Here is a 15,179-nt window from a genome sequence, read left to right on the forward strand (position 1 = left end):
TGGGGTCTGGGTGGAGGGCAGGGACCTCGACGGCGCCTGCAAGGAGGAGAACGGCGACCCTGGTCGTCGCCACCGTCGGGATGAACGAGTCATCCAGAGTTTCCTCCGGTCCGATGTCACCTCTACCAGCCCCCGCGAGCGCACCGAGGCCGACGACCGTGATCGTAAGCCACCAAGTGCAGCGGGAGAGAGCCTGCAGCGCGGAGGAGATCCACCGACGACTCACCGCCCACGTGGTCAAGACGCCATCCATCCACCCCCCGCGAACGTCGCCAGCCGAGGGCGCCGTCGCCATGCCTAGCAGGGCCGCCACCCCCAGTCCAGATTCCTCCATGAAGGCCGGAGTGGCGAGATCCACCACGAGCGACGAGATCCGGCACCGCGTGGCCGACACCATCGCCCAAGTCCGCCGTCGACCGATCCCGCCGCCGCCGGGAGCCCGCGCGCTGCCGGTAGTCCCACACCCATGGATCTGGGCACCCGTGCACCGCCGCGAGTCCGCCGCCTCCGGGATCCACCACACCGTAGGGAGGGCCGCACCCCGCGGATCAGGACGCCCGCGCCGCCGAGGATCCGAGAACGGGAGGAGAGACCCTCCGCCGCCGCCGTCGCACGCACGGGCTTTGCCCGACACCGATCATCGGCAGCGGCGGAGGGGGAGAGGGGCGCTGGAGGGACTAGGCGGCGGCGGCTGAGCCCTCCCGAGTCGCTCGCGGGGGAGGCGACGCGAGAGGGACTGTTAGTTTATTAACTCAAACTAAATGCACATTTTAAACCAACAATTCAGAATATGATTAGATTTGGTCTATAAACTCATTTATTTGATCAAATAGGACCATATCCGATTAGAAAATGGCTTATACATTATTGTGAATAATATACTTTATCAACATCCGAAATACAATATAGATAAAAGTTCATGCTGGTTCTCATGATACTAATTTATTTTATTGTGGATGCTAGATAATGTTTCTATAAACATGTCAAGCATAGGCATGTTCGATTTTGAAAAGCTAATAGCATGAAGTACATTTTTTGAAGGAACGGAAGGAGTATTAGACGTGCTACGTTGAGCCCTAAGCTATTGCTTTTACTTAAACTATGGTTGCACGCACACTCGTAGGGGCGAACATGTTAAAATAAGGGCGAAACGGTCACCGGAGAGGGGGACTGACGGCCTCGGGAATTGCACCGTTGGCAAGCCAGAGCCACCAGGCCAGGCCATGGTCTGCCACTAGCGTTCCACGACGACGACGCCCTCCCTCTCTCTTCCCTTATCTGTTTCTTCTTCGCCGATGCGCTGCGGTGCAATGATGCGAGCCCAGGCCATGAGCCAGAACGATGAGAGCGCGAGTGGTGCACTACGGCCGGACCGGCGTGCTGTTTGCGAGCAGCTCGGTTGGGGCCGGGGAAAAGCGGGAGGAGGCAGTGTCTGTGTGTGTTGCGCGTATGCACGAACGTACTACTGGTGTAGCCAGCTGCTGGTGTCACTCACGCATCGGCATGCGTGTTGGTTGTGTTGTGCAGCCCAATTTGACAATTTTGATTTGTGGACGAAATCAAATCACAAAATGAACTGCACCTAAAACTATTTCACACGGCTGACTTTTTTGAGTGATGCCCGACACGCAAGCGCCCCACATTACGATGCAGCGCCTAGCTCTGGGGCGTTGCACCTCTGTCCACCGTGGCAGCTCCTGGGCCCGCACCCAGCAGTGCAACGCCTCCGAGCTAGGCGCCACATATGCAATGTGCAACGCCTAGCCCTCAGGCGCTGCACTGTGACTTAGATCCAACCGCCGCTGCCCTCTCCTCCCCCACCCATCCCATTGCACCAGTTACAGAAGAAGCCGCGGCGGCGGCCCTCTCCTCTCCCCCTCTCAATCCCCTCTCCCAAATCCTTCAGATCTGACGATTTGGTCCGTGGATTCCTTCACCAATCCATCCTAGAAGGTACTCTCCTCCGACCCCCCTTCTTTCTATCCATAGAATGTCTGCTATTTTGAAGATTTTGGGGAACCCTTGTTTGATTTGGTTAGATTAGAATGTTGCATGTATTAGAATCTTGCATGTATTAGATACCTAATTTTGCAACCCTAGTTTAGTTGATTTTATTGAAAATATATGGTTTGGATACATAGGTTGACGTGTTATTTCTATGGAAAAGATATTTGTATTGAATCTTGCATGAAGTTGACCTAGTTTAGTTTATTTGTACTGAAATTATATTCGTATTGACAAGAATGCTTTGGATAATATGCTTTGAATTTTGCATATAGTAGGCATACTTTAGTTTATTTGTATTCAAAAGATAATCGTGTTGACAAGAAAGCTTTGTTTGAAATTGTTAGGATGGTTTGGCTTCTCGATGATCACTGGGACCATCAACACCGGTCGTACGCTATGTCGGTGGAGCAGCGGGTAATAACGAAAGTGGCCGGTATTATGAATTTCGTGTTTATTTCAAACACAAATGCCCCATATGTAATTTTATGATTTGTTTGTTTGTAGGAGCTTCAACCTCTGAAGCTTCGGTCTCACGGGGTCAACCTTGGGGGGATGCGCTATGATGAGCGATACACACCGTATGCAAGGGAGACAAGACTTCTCCCTTCCATTCAGTTGGTCACCCGGTCGACGCCACCCCACAATGCTGCAGCTATCACCGTGCTTATTGATCGTTGGAGGCCGGAGACACACAGTTTCCATCTTCGGACCGGGGACATGACCGTGACGCTACAGGATATTGCTATGACCGCCGGTCTTCCTATCGAGGGGAATCCTCCATGTATGAACACCGATTCTGATGGGTGGCGCGAGCATATGCATGCCCTTATCGGTATGGTTCCTCCGGAGCCTCGGGAACCAGAAGCAGAAGACAAGAAGAAGGAAAGAGTCGCAGTCGGTGCTCCTTTCACGTGGATTGCATGGAACTTTGGTACTTGCCCTGAGGAAACTAATGAGGATGAGGTCAAGACATATGCTCGTGTCTACATGTGGTACGTTATATCCAGGACTATGTTTGCTGATGGCACATCCAAGAATGCTCCATGGATGTGGCTGAAGGCGTTGACCGTCTTCGATAACAAATGGAGTTGGGGTTCGGCGACACTGGCTTACTTGTATAGACAGGTATAAAGTTGTTTCTTTTTCACTTCATTGCTGCATTATCAATGCGATCTTCCTGTTAATTCAACCACGTTCTCTTTTATGTGCAGTTGGACGACGCCTATTGTAGGCCATCTGGAGGTATTGGTGGTTGTATGCTCGCACTTTCCATATGGAGCTGGGAGCGATTGCCGGTTGGACGACGAAAGACCGTGAAGTACGAGGATTGGGACAACAAAGACGACCCACTATGGCTCCCCACTTGGGCTTACAAGTGGAATGTGTTAAATGAGACAACGGATGATCCCTCGGTCATGTACAAGTTGTACAAGAGCGAGATGGACATGATCACGGCTGAGCAGGCGACTCAACATTGCATAAGTGATTCTCGTGCTTCTATCGTAAATCGAAATCAATTTTGCATTCTATGCTATTTTGTAGGTGGAATGGGAGCCGTATGGAAGAGGGGATAGTTTTGGTAACCCTATAGAGTTCAGGCTGAATCCGATGTGCACTAGGGATAGGGATCTTTGGCATATGCGGTGCCCACTCATATGCAACTGGGTGGTTGAGCTTCACCTGCCACATCGGGTGTACCACCAGTTTGGTTTGTTCCAACCACACCTGCCGGAGTGGGAGGACATAGAAAAGTTGCTACACGCTTAAGATATAATTAACCTTGAGCACATAGCAGCTTCTCGGCGGTTTCGATGGTGCTAATATTTTGCTTCTAACTTGCAGGTTGGATAGGAGAAGGCAGCGGAAGGTCAAGGATTGGGCCAAGCATCACAGGAAGTATGTCGTACAGTTCGCGCTTAGTGTGGAGCAAGCTAAGGCTGGAAAACGAGCCCAGCTTCATGAGCACTGCCTGATCGCGTTCAACAACTATCTCACATGGTTTCTTGCAAGTACCCGTGTGGAGGTATGCAAGCCGGCGTATGCTGAGGATATTTTGGAAGATCCCACCGTTTTCGATGAGCTAACCCAGCACCAGTACAACAAATTAGTCAGGGAAGGCACCTCAGTCCCTTCAACTCCAATGATAAACTTTGTGGTATTTCCCCTTTTTGCTTTTCCATTCGCACAATTCACATCTTTGCTTGCCTAACACGTTAATGCCGTTTCTGTTCATAGCGTGCCCAGATCAAGAAAGCAGCTGATGAGGCCGAGACTATTCTGGAGACAACCCCGGTTGGGAAAAGCGATGGGGAAGGTGCACTTCGAGCATTCATTAAGGTTCACATCTCCTTCAAACTACCACTTAACATGTGTTGCTACGTTCGATATCTCATTCACTTGTACATGTTGCAGCGCCAGGGCCAAAGGTTAAGGCTGCTATCAAACCTTGACGGTTGCCGTGACCCCGAGTATGTATCACCAGAACGGCCTAGGTCGGCGACACCATCAGATCCCACTTCTGGCCATGGTGATCCTTTGGAGGATGAGGATGTGGGTGTGGTCACCCAAGAGGTATGGCATGAGCATATATTAAATTATTGATGCATTGCTAACTTTATGCTCACACACGGTCTTTTCCATATCTTTTGTTTTCTTAATAGGTTGCTGATGATATGACCTTGGGGACCTATCAAGTTCGGTCAACATACGAGTTAAAGCCTAGGAAGGGAATCAATAAATACACACCTGAAGACTTCACCCAAAGAGGCAAAAGGACGGTCGGCACCTCGCGGATGGCGGCTTTGGATGACTATGTTGATGACGTGGAGGAACCGGAGCCAGAGCCGGAGCATGTTGCTCTTCCTAGGAAGGCGAAGAAGATAGCCAGCAGGAGGGCGGAGGAGCCAAAAAGCGCACAAGGAACTAGTCATCGTCCTCTATTTGTTATGTAACTCGCCTAGTGGGCGCTTTGCTTATGTCGAACTTGTTATGTCATTGAACTTGGAGTGGTGGTAGCTCTTAGTAATGTTGAACTTGAAGTGATTGTATGTCTTAGTAATATTGAACTTGAAGTGATGGTCTCTCTAAGAAATGTTGTCTTTGTTGAAGTTGAAGAGGTGTTGAAAATGTCATAATGAAGATCATTACTGTTTATTCTATGATGCAAGTATATGTCCCTAAAAATGTGCTAGAAATGACCCATTATGAGGGGAAAAAAACACTAAGTGTTGGTGTGGCGCCTAGCAGGGAGGCGCCACACTATATAGTGCAACGCCTAGCACGGAGGCGTTGCACAATATAGTGTGGCGCCTCCAAGCTAGGCGCCACACCAACACTTCGCGAAGTTTTTGGCTCTCTGGATAGCTCTACACAGGAGTGCAACGCCTCGTAGATAGGCGCCACACTGTGCAGTGCAACGCCTAGTTCTGAGGCGTTGCACGCCTGTGTAGAGCTATCCAGAGAGCAACAGAAAGTTTGCAAGTTACAGGCTGGTGAGGCGCCTAGCCTGGAGACGCCACACCAAGCAGTGCAACGCCCCCGGGCTAGGCGCTGCACTGCACAGTGTGGCGTCTCGAAGCTAGGCGCCACACCAACACTTAGCGAATTATTCGCCCCAAAATGGATGCAAACTTTCTGTTGCTCTCTGGATAGCTCTACACTGGCGTGCAACGCCTCAGAGCTAGGCGCCACACCGTGCAGTGCAACGCCTAGCTCTGAGGCGTTGCACGCCTGTGTAGAGCTATCCATAGAGCAACAGAAAGTTTGCAAGTTACAGGCTGGTGTGGCGCCTAGCCTGGAGGTGCCACACCAAGCAGTGCAGCGCCTAGCACGTGGGTGTTGCACTGCTTGGTGTAGCGCCTCCAGGCTAGGCGCCACACCAGCCTGTAACTTGCAAACTTTCTGTTGCTCTCTGGATAGCTCTTCCCAGGCGTGCAACGCCTCCGAGCTAGGCGTCACACGAAGCAGTGCAACTCCTAGCTCGAAGGCGTTGCGAGCTATCCAGAGAGCAACAAAAGGTTTGCCAGTTACAGGCTGCTGTGGCGCCTAGCCTAGAGGCGCCACACTGTACAGTGCAGCGCCTCTGAGCTAGGCGTTGCACTTGGACTTAGCGAATTTGTTGGCAAAATCTAGAATTGTGAAGATAGCATATGCACACATAGTATACATAGCAAGCAAACAACTGTGAATACAACATATGCACAAAGTACTTCACGACACATAGTAGTTCATAACACATAGTACTTCAACTTGAGGAGTAGTTGATACAACCAAATCGAGGAGGAAATACATAGTACTTCACGACACATAGTAGTTCACAACCAAATCGAGGAGCCCAAAATACATAGTAGTTCATGACACATAGTAGTTCACAACCAAATCGAAGAGCATAGTTTAGAGGATAACACGGTCATCGTCCACAAGCAAGTTGAAGATGACATAGCTCTATTGAGTAGAGTAAGGCCCCTTTCCCTTCTTCTTCTTCCTCTCTTCTTCATCTTCCTCCTCCCTTTTACTTATGCTGTGAGCCTCCTTAACCACCCTCTCCATGAATATTTTGTTCTCCCTCTTTTTTTGTCAGCTTCAAATGCCCAAAGTTTCAAGGTTCTTTCTTGAAAATCCTTGAGACGCTTCTTCTGTGCCTCCTCAAGAAGGCGTCTTTGTCCCCAAGATGAACAAACACACATGTTCTTTCCATCCCTATAAGCATTCAAACAACACAACATAACATTGCTTCCATGAGTACTAATCCAAGGATTAACACGGAATACAAACCCTAAAATATATATGAAACCCTAACCCTAACCCTAGCACCAACATAAGAACACCCATAAGAATAACCCTAACATACTAACAAGCCCAATCATAGGAAATTGGCAAACAAACATCTCACATCTCCATGCAAATCTCGATCCATACAAAACTAGGGTTTCCCCAAACTAGCAACAAATGAGCAATTTGTTAACATTACTTGGATCAAAACAAGGGGACCAGAGAAGATTACCTTGAGGGAGGGTTTGAGTTCGAAATCCACAGATAAAATCTTCAAATTTGCAAGATTTGGGAGAGGATTTGAGAGGGGGAGAGGGGGCAAATCTTGGGTCGGATGCTATGGGGGTTGGGGTGTGTGGGGTGGGGGAGGAGGGCCAGCCAACTAGTAACAGACAATGCAGCGCCTAAGGGCTAGGCGCTGCACATTACATGTGTGATGCCTAGCTCGGAGGCGCTGCACTACTGGGTGCGGGCCCAGGGGCTGCCACAGTGGACAGAGGTGCAACGCCCCAGAGTTAGGCGCTGCACCGTAGGATGTGGCGCCAGCGTGTCGGGCGCCACACAAAAATGTCAGTCGTGTGAAATAGTTTTGTGGACAGTTCATTCTATGATTTGATTTCGTCCATAGGTCAAAATTGTCAAATTTGCATGTTGTGCACAACAACTAGATTCCAACTTGGCTGCCAGAAATACGCTCGCTCGACTGTACGCTGCCAGCCTCTCTTCTCTCTCTCTCTCTCGCCATTTGCTGCTGGTTGCTACGGCTACTGCGCAGGTGGCTCCTTTTCCTTGACTGTTTCGGATGAAATGGACCATCATCCATCGCTAATTTTCTCTCTTTGGTTTGTGCAGCACACCAGCAGTGTGGATGACTGTTGAAGTGGGTGCATTATCCGTCTTCTCGCGTTGGTTTTTGTCTTGGACGTTTTATTCTGCCGACTACTTTAGATAATATAATGGAGGTCTCTCGACAAAGGAAAATTGAAAACAATGTTTGTTCACGCACATAACTGTATTCAGGTTACATGCAAAGCTCACCATACTAATAGGCGGGTGGAGGTAATTGAATTTTATTTTATTTCAAAAAGAAGCTTAAAACCTACAGCCTCTGCATCATTACGATGAACATAGCTGAAATAATCATTATAAAACGGACAAAAGACAACCACTGCCCGAATTTTCGTGCAGCTTATCTTGTTTGAATGATATTAACCTATCGGCGTACTGAGCAATCTCTAAATAATTCGAATGCAACTAACAAACGTAGGAAGAAATGTCTTGAGGCTTAGAGCATCTACAGTTGGCCGCCTCAAACCGTCCTCAAACGATCGGACGGATAGCCTGGTCAGTGATCGGTGAAAAAAAGCGACCCAATCGGGCGCCTCAAACCGGCCTCAAACACCGGGACTGACCGCACCTCCTCATATCCAGCATAAATCTAGGACGGATATGGGGCAGTCCAGGCATGTCTGCCACGACGGACCTGGCAGCCCGACCCCAACAAAAATGGAACCAAATACCTCCTACGACCTACCCGATTTCACTTCTCCTCTCTTCTTCCTCCTCCGCGCCAGACGTCCCCTAGCTCCGTTGCCACCCTTGCGCCTGAATGCACCTTGCCCTTTATGTGTTCGACACATTGTCCGACCAGTTTTTTCGTTGATTTTTTCATAGGCAAAAAAATGGATTCCGATGGTTCGTCGGACAAGCAGTATCGACCAATGGAGCTTGATGAAATTATTCAAAAAGAGTCGGGCACATCAGTGCTCCCTTCATGCGGGATATGACAACAGAGAAGATTCATAGTGACATTCCATATCATTCAAAAAAAAGGTGCAATGATGATCGAAACTTATCGCTTTTGCACGACGAGGCGATTTAAGCCCGCCGTGTCGCTCCTCGCGTGGCGAGGTGGGACTAAGCTCCCAACCCCACCGGTCTAACACGAATGTCATCTACACTAGAAATTTTAAGTACGAATAATTTAGCACACCGGTCCAACATGGACTAAACATCCAAAATAATTGACGTGTATGTGTTTACATGTATTTGATATTTTGAAAATAGGTTATGTGGTTGCAAATGGTAAAATTTGAGGCCCATCTGCGGACGGGTGCCGGATTTGCCTACCGTGGCTATAGATGCTCTTATAGCCAAAAAAATCTCTTATAATGTTGACTTCCCCATTTATCTTTAGCATTGTTGGCGTTTGCGTCACAAATAACGGATGCATACGAAGAAACCAGAATCTTTATAGGAAGGCCGTGGAGGCCCAGGTCTGTTAACTGAGCGCATTTTAAAAGCTTTGCCTCATCTCATTAATAAAGAAGGAGTATCAAACAAAGTCTCAAGGAGGGTCATTACTTCTCAACAAAAGTGAAAACAAAAAGGACTACTCTCGCGGCATCAAGGATCCCAGATGTTTAGCCCCGGCCAAAACCCAATTTCTGGCCTCCACCTTGATGCCCTCTAGCACCGTGGTAGGCATTGATGATTTCTTCTGGAACACCCCCACGTTTCACTGTTTCCAAACCTCCCAGGAGTCTAGCATTATAAGCGAAGAGACACTAATAGAAAACTGGGCTTTGGTCCAGGCCTGGCCAGCCCATTAGTCCCTGTTAACTCACGAACCGGGACCAATGGGGGAATAGGTCCCGGTTCGTGAGCCTAGGGGGTCGGCCGGGCCTCGTGGGACATTGGTCCCGGTTCGTCTGGACCCTTTGGTCCCGGTTCCAGACACGAACCAGGACCAATGGGCCTCGCTCCTGGCCCACATCCATTGGTCCCGGTTCATGGCTGGAACCGGGATCAAAGGGGGGCCTTCAGTCCCGGTTCCAGCCACGAACTAGGACCAATGATGTGGCTATATATACCCCCTCGCCCGCGAGCAGAGCACTCTACTGCTCTGTTTTTTCTGGCCGGCGAGGGAAGGGCTTTGTGGTGCTCTAGCTCACCTCCTATGCACATGAGGTGTTCGATGAAATGCACGAGCCACACTACTTAAGCTTTCTCCTCTCCAAGCTCGACCTCCAAGCTCCATTTTCCTCAAGATTTGTCCAGGTTTAGCAGTACATCACGTCCCATCCCCGTCTTCACCGTCGTCGATCGCCCGCGCCGATCTCGTCGCCGGCACCACCGCGGTGAGCCTCTTGTTCTTATCTTCTTTCTGAAAGAAAAAAATTCTTACTTGTATGATTTAGATCAATTGTTACCTTGGTTGCGCTTATGATCGCATTTTCTTACTTTTATTGTTTGTTATTATATAGTGCGATGGTTTTCGTATCCGCCCCCGTCGGCCCTCGTCCTGTCTATGATTCAGATGTGGTATATATTATATTTTATAACTATTTGGTTCATTTATTGTTTATGACAATTATGCCGACCAAGGTGACATAGATTTTTTTTATCTAGGAGGTATGTGAACCGGAAATTCCAACCGACTCTATTGTCGAGAGGTTAAATTTAGTCGAAGAAGAAAACAATTACTTGAAGGAAAAATTAAAAAAATTGAGGAGGAGAAGATGATATTGGAGTTGCATGTTGCGGATGTCGTCGATGATCACAAGATCAAGATGGATGCAATGCTTGAAGAGTAGAAAGATTAGAAAATATGTCATTCATACCGAGGCTTGGTATCATTATGCCGTTGGATCAATTGTTACCTTGGTTGCGATAATGATCGCATTTGTTGTTGCATTGAAATGTTTTACATAGTTTCAATGTATGGTTTAATTAGATGCTCTGGAGAGCTATATGTTGTTCAATGAGAACTATGTATGTACTTTGGTTTTAATGTGATGATGAACTTCTATTAATTTGGTCACTTATCTATTCATGATGTTCTGTAATATTTTTTGACACACTTAATTATATATAATGCATGCAGATGAACCGACTATGGATGTACGGTGACAGACACACCTCCGAGTACATTAAGGGCGTGCATAATTTTCTCGAAGTGGCCGAGGCAAACAAGCAGAATGGTTTTATGTGTTGTCCATGCCCTATATGTGGGAATACAAAGTCTTAATCTGACCGGAAAATCCTTCATAGCCACCTGCTTTATAAGGGTTTCATGCACACTATAATGTTTGGACCAAGCACGGAGAAATAGGGTTTATGATGGAAGACAACGAAGAAGAAGAGGATGATGACAACTATGTGCCCCCTGAATATGGTGATGCTACAACAGGGGAAGCTTAAGATCAAGAGAAACCAGACGATGTGCCCGATGATGATCTCCGCCGGGTCATTGTTGATGCAAAGAGACAATGCGGAAGTGAAAAGGAGAAGCTGAAGTTTGATCGCATGTTAGAGAATCACAAAAAAGGGTTGTACCCCAATTGCGAAGATGGCAACACGAAGCTCGGTACCGTACTGGAATTGCTACAGTGGAAGGAAGAGAATGCTGTGCCTGACAAAGGATTTGAGAAGCTACTGAAAATATTGAAGAAGAAGCTTCCAAAGGATAACGAATTGCCCGACAGTACGTACGCAGCAAAGAAGGTCATATGCCCTCTAGGATTGGAGGTGCAGAAGATACATGCATTCCCTAATGACAACATCCTCTACCGTGGTGCATACGAGGATTTGAACGCATGCCCGGTATGCGGTGCATTGCGGTATAGGATCAGACGAGATGACCCTGGTGATGTTGACGGCGAGCGCCCCAGGAAGAGGGTTCCTGCGAAGGTGATGTGGTATGCTCCTATAATACCACGGATGAAACGTCTGTTCAGAATCAAAGAGCATGCCAAGTTGATGCGATGACACAGAGAGGACCGTAAGAAAGACGGGAAGTTGAGAGCACTCGCTGACGGGTCGCAGTGGAGAAAAATCGAGAGGAAGTACTGGAAGGAGTTTGCAGGTGACGCAAGGAACGTATGGTTTGGTTTAAGCGCGGATGGCATTAATCCTTTTGGGGAGCAGAGCAGCAATCACAGCACCTAGCTCGTGACTCTATGTATCTATAACCTTCCTCCTTGGCTGTGCATGAAGCGGAAGTTCATTATGATGCCAGTACTCATCCAAGGCCCTAAGCAACCCGGCAACGACATTGATGTGTACCTAAGGCCATTAGTTGAAAAACTTTTACAACTGTGGAATGAAAATGGTGTACGTGTGTGGGATGAGCACAAATAGGAGGAATTTGACATGCATGCATTGCTATTTGTAACTATCAATGATAGGCCTGCTCCCAGTAACCTTTCAGGACAGACAAACAAGGGATACCACGCATGCACGCACCCTTTAGCTGACACCGAAAGTATATACCTGGACAAATGCAGGAAGAATGTGTACCTGGGGCATCGTTGATTTCTTTCGACCAACCATCAATGTCGAAAGAAAGGCAAGCATTTCAAAGGCGAGGCTGGTCACCGGAAGAAGCCCGCCATGCGTACCGGTGATCACGTACTTGCTATGGTTAATGATTTACACATAATCTTTGGAAAGGGTCCCGGCAGACTATCTGTTCCGAATGACGCTGAGGGACGCGCACCCATGTGGAAGAAGAAATCTATATTTTGGGACCTACCCTACTGGAAAGACCTAGAGGTCCGCTCTTCAATCGACGTGATGCACGTGACGAAGAACCTTTGCATGAACCTGCTAGGCTTCTTGGGCGTGTATGGGAAGACAAAAGATACACTGGAGGCACGGGAGGACCTGCAACGTTTGCACGAAAAAGACGGCATGCCTCCAAAGCAGTATGAAGGTCCCGCCAGCTACGCTCTTACCAAAGAAGAGAAGGAAATCTTCTTTGAATGCCTGCTCAGTATGAAGGCCCCGTCTGGCTTCTCATCGAATATAAAGGGAATAATAAATATGGCAGAGAAAAAGTTCCAGAACCTAAAGTCTCATGACTGCCACGTGATTATGACGCAACTGCTTCCGGTTGCATTGAGGGGGCTTCTACCAGAAAACGTTCGATTAGCCATTGTGAAGCTATGTGCATTCCTCAATGCAATCTCTCAGAAGGTGATCGATCCAGAAATCCTACCATGGCTAAGGAGTGATGTGGCGCAATGTCTTGTCAGTTTCGAGCTGGTGTTCCCACCATCCTTCTTCAATATCATGACGCACGTCCTAGTTCATCTAGTCGACGAGATTGTCATTCTAGGCCCTGTATTTCTACACAAAATGTTCCCCTTTGAGAGGGTCATGGGAGTCCTAAAGAAATATGTCCGTAACCGCGCTAGGCCAGAAGGAAGCATCTCCATGGGCCATCAAACAGAGGATGTCATTGGGTTTTGTGTTTACTTCATTCCTGGCCTTAAGAAGATTGGTCTTCCTCAATCGCGATATGAGGGGAGACTGACTGGAAAAGGCACACTAGGAGGGGACTCAATAATATGTAGGGACAGGCATTCTTGGTCTCAAGCACACTACACAGTTCTACAGAACTCTACCTTGGTGACCCCGTATGTCGATGAACACAAGAACATTCTGCGCTCCAAACACCCGGAGCAGTGTGACGACTGGATTACATGTGAACACATCAGGACTTTCGGCATTTGGTTGGAAACACATCTCAGAGGTGACAACACTATTTCTGATGAGCTGTACTCGTTGTCCAGGGGACCATCTTCGTCTGTATTGACTTACAAAGGATACGAGATAAACGGGAATACATTTTACACGATCGCCCAAGATCAAAAGAGCACCAACCAAAATAGCGGTGTCCGCTTTGATGCAGCAACCAAGATGGGAAAGGACACATATTATGGTTACATAGTGGACATATGGGAACTTGACTACGGACATGATTTTAAGGTCCCTTTGTTTCAGTGCAAATGGGTCAATTTGTCAGGAGGCGGGGTACAGGTAGACCCACAGTATGGAATGACAACAGTGGATCTGAACAATCTTGGGTACACAGACGAACCATTCGTCCTAGCCAATGATGTGGCGCAGGTTTTCTATGTGAAGGACATGTCTACCAAACCGAGAAAAAGAAAAGATAAGGAAGCGAATACATCATACGATGAGCCAAAGCGCCACATAGTTCTTTCAAGAAAAAGAGACATCGTGGGATTGGAGGGCAAGACAGACATGTGTGAAGATTATGAAAAGTTTCATGAAATTCATCCCTTCAAAGTCAAGGCTGACCCAAGCACCCTGTTAAGCGATGAAGAATATCCATGGTCACGGCGCAATAAGCAAAGGACACAAGCAAAGAAAAGGTGAAGACTTTCTCTCCACAACTATTATGATGATGCCTTTGATCTAGAATATCACTGCAGTTACATGTGAAGAAATAAAATGCCTTTTGTAACAGACGAGTTTCCGTCTGAAACCCTGATACTTCGAAAGAGATTGTCCGTTTTGTACACGAAGTGCATCCAGTTTTTGCCGTAACCCTCTCAACTTTTTAGCACATGCTATGTGGGTGAAATGATGACACCATGCCAATTTTCAACCTCTTTAGAGTTCATTTGAAGTGCTTTTCAATTTCAGGGTCATATAGCTCAAAAAATCAGTAAATGCATGAAAAATAACAAATGAAGTCAGAAAGGGTTGAAAATTGATGACATGGCTTTGAACGGTGCATTTTGAACAGACAAAAAGTCTGGAGTTCAAATAAGTTAAAAAATGAAATCCCTCTATAACAGACGAGTTTTCGTGTGAAACCCTGATACTTCGAAAGAGATTGTCCGTTTTGTACACGAAGTGCATCCAGTTTTTGCCGTAACCCTCTCAACTTTTAGCACATGCTATGTGGGTGAAATGATGACACCATGGCAATTTTCAACCTCTTCAGAGTTCATTTGAAGTGTTTTTCAATTTCAGGGTCATATAGCTCAAAAAAATCAGTAAATGCATGAAGAATAACAAATGAAGTCAGAAAGGGTTGAAAATTGATGATGTGGCTTTGAATGGTGCATTTTGAACACACAAAAAGTCTGGAGTTCAAATAAGTCCAAAAAATGAAATCCCTTTGTAACAGACAAGTTTTCGTCTAAAACCCTAATACTTCGAAAGAGATTGTCCGTTTTGTACACGAAGTGCATCCAGTTTTTGCCGTAACCCTCTCAACTTTTTAGCACATGCTATGTGGGTGAAATGATAACACCATGCCAATTTTCAACCTGTTCAGAGTTCATTTGAAGTGCTTTTCAATTTCAGGGTCATATAGGTCAAAAAAGTCAGTAAATGCATGAAAAATAACAAGTGAAGTCAGAAAAGGTTGAAAATTGATGATGTGGCTTTGAATGGTGCATTTTGAAAACACAAAAAGTCTGGAGTTCAAATAAGTTCAAAAAAATGAAATCCCTTTGTAACAGACGAGTTTTCGTCTGAAACCCTGATACTTCGGAAGAGATTGTCCGTTTTGTACATGAAGTGCATCCAGTTTTTGCCGTAACCCTCTCAACTTTTTAGCACATGCTATGTGGGTGAAA

At 47.0% G+C, this 15,179-nt stretch overlaps 1 pseudogene; it reads left to right on the forward strand.

The window, feature by feature from the left end:
* The first annotated feature begins 2,403 nt into the window (after positions 1-2,403).
* On the forward strand, positions 2,404-14,939 carry LOC141026102 (uncharacterized; annotated as a pseudogene).
* The last annotated feature ends 240 nt before the right edge of the window (positions 14,940-15,179 follow it).

Source organism: Aegilops tauschii, chromosome 6, assembly GCF_002575655.3.
Source record: "Aegilops tauschii subsp. strangulata cultivar AL8/78 chromosome 6, Aet v6.0, whole genome shotgun sequence".
Classification (NCBI taxonomy): Eukaryota; Viridiplantae; Streptophyta; class Magnoliopsida; order Poales; family Poaceae; genus Aegilops; species Aegilops tauschii.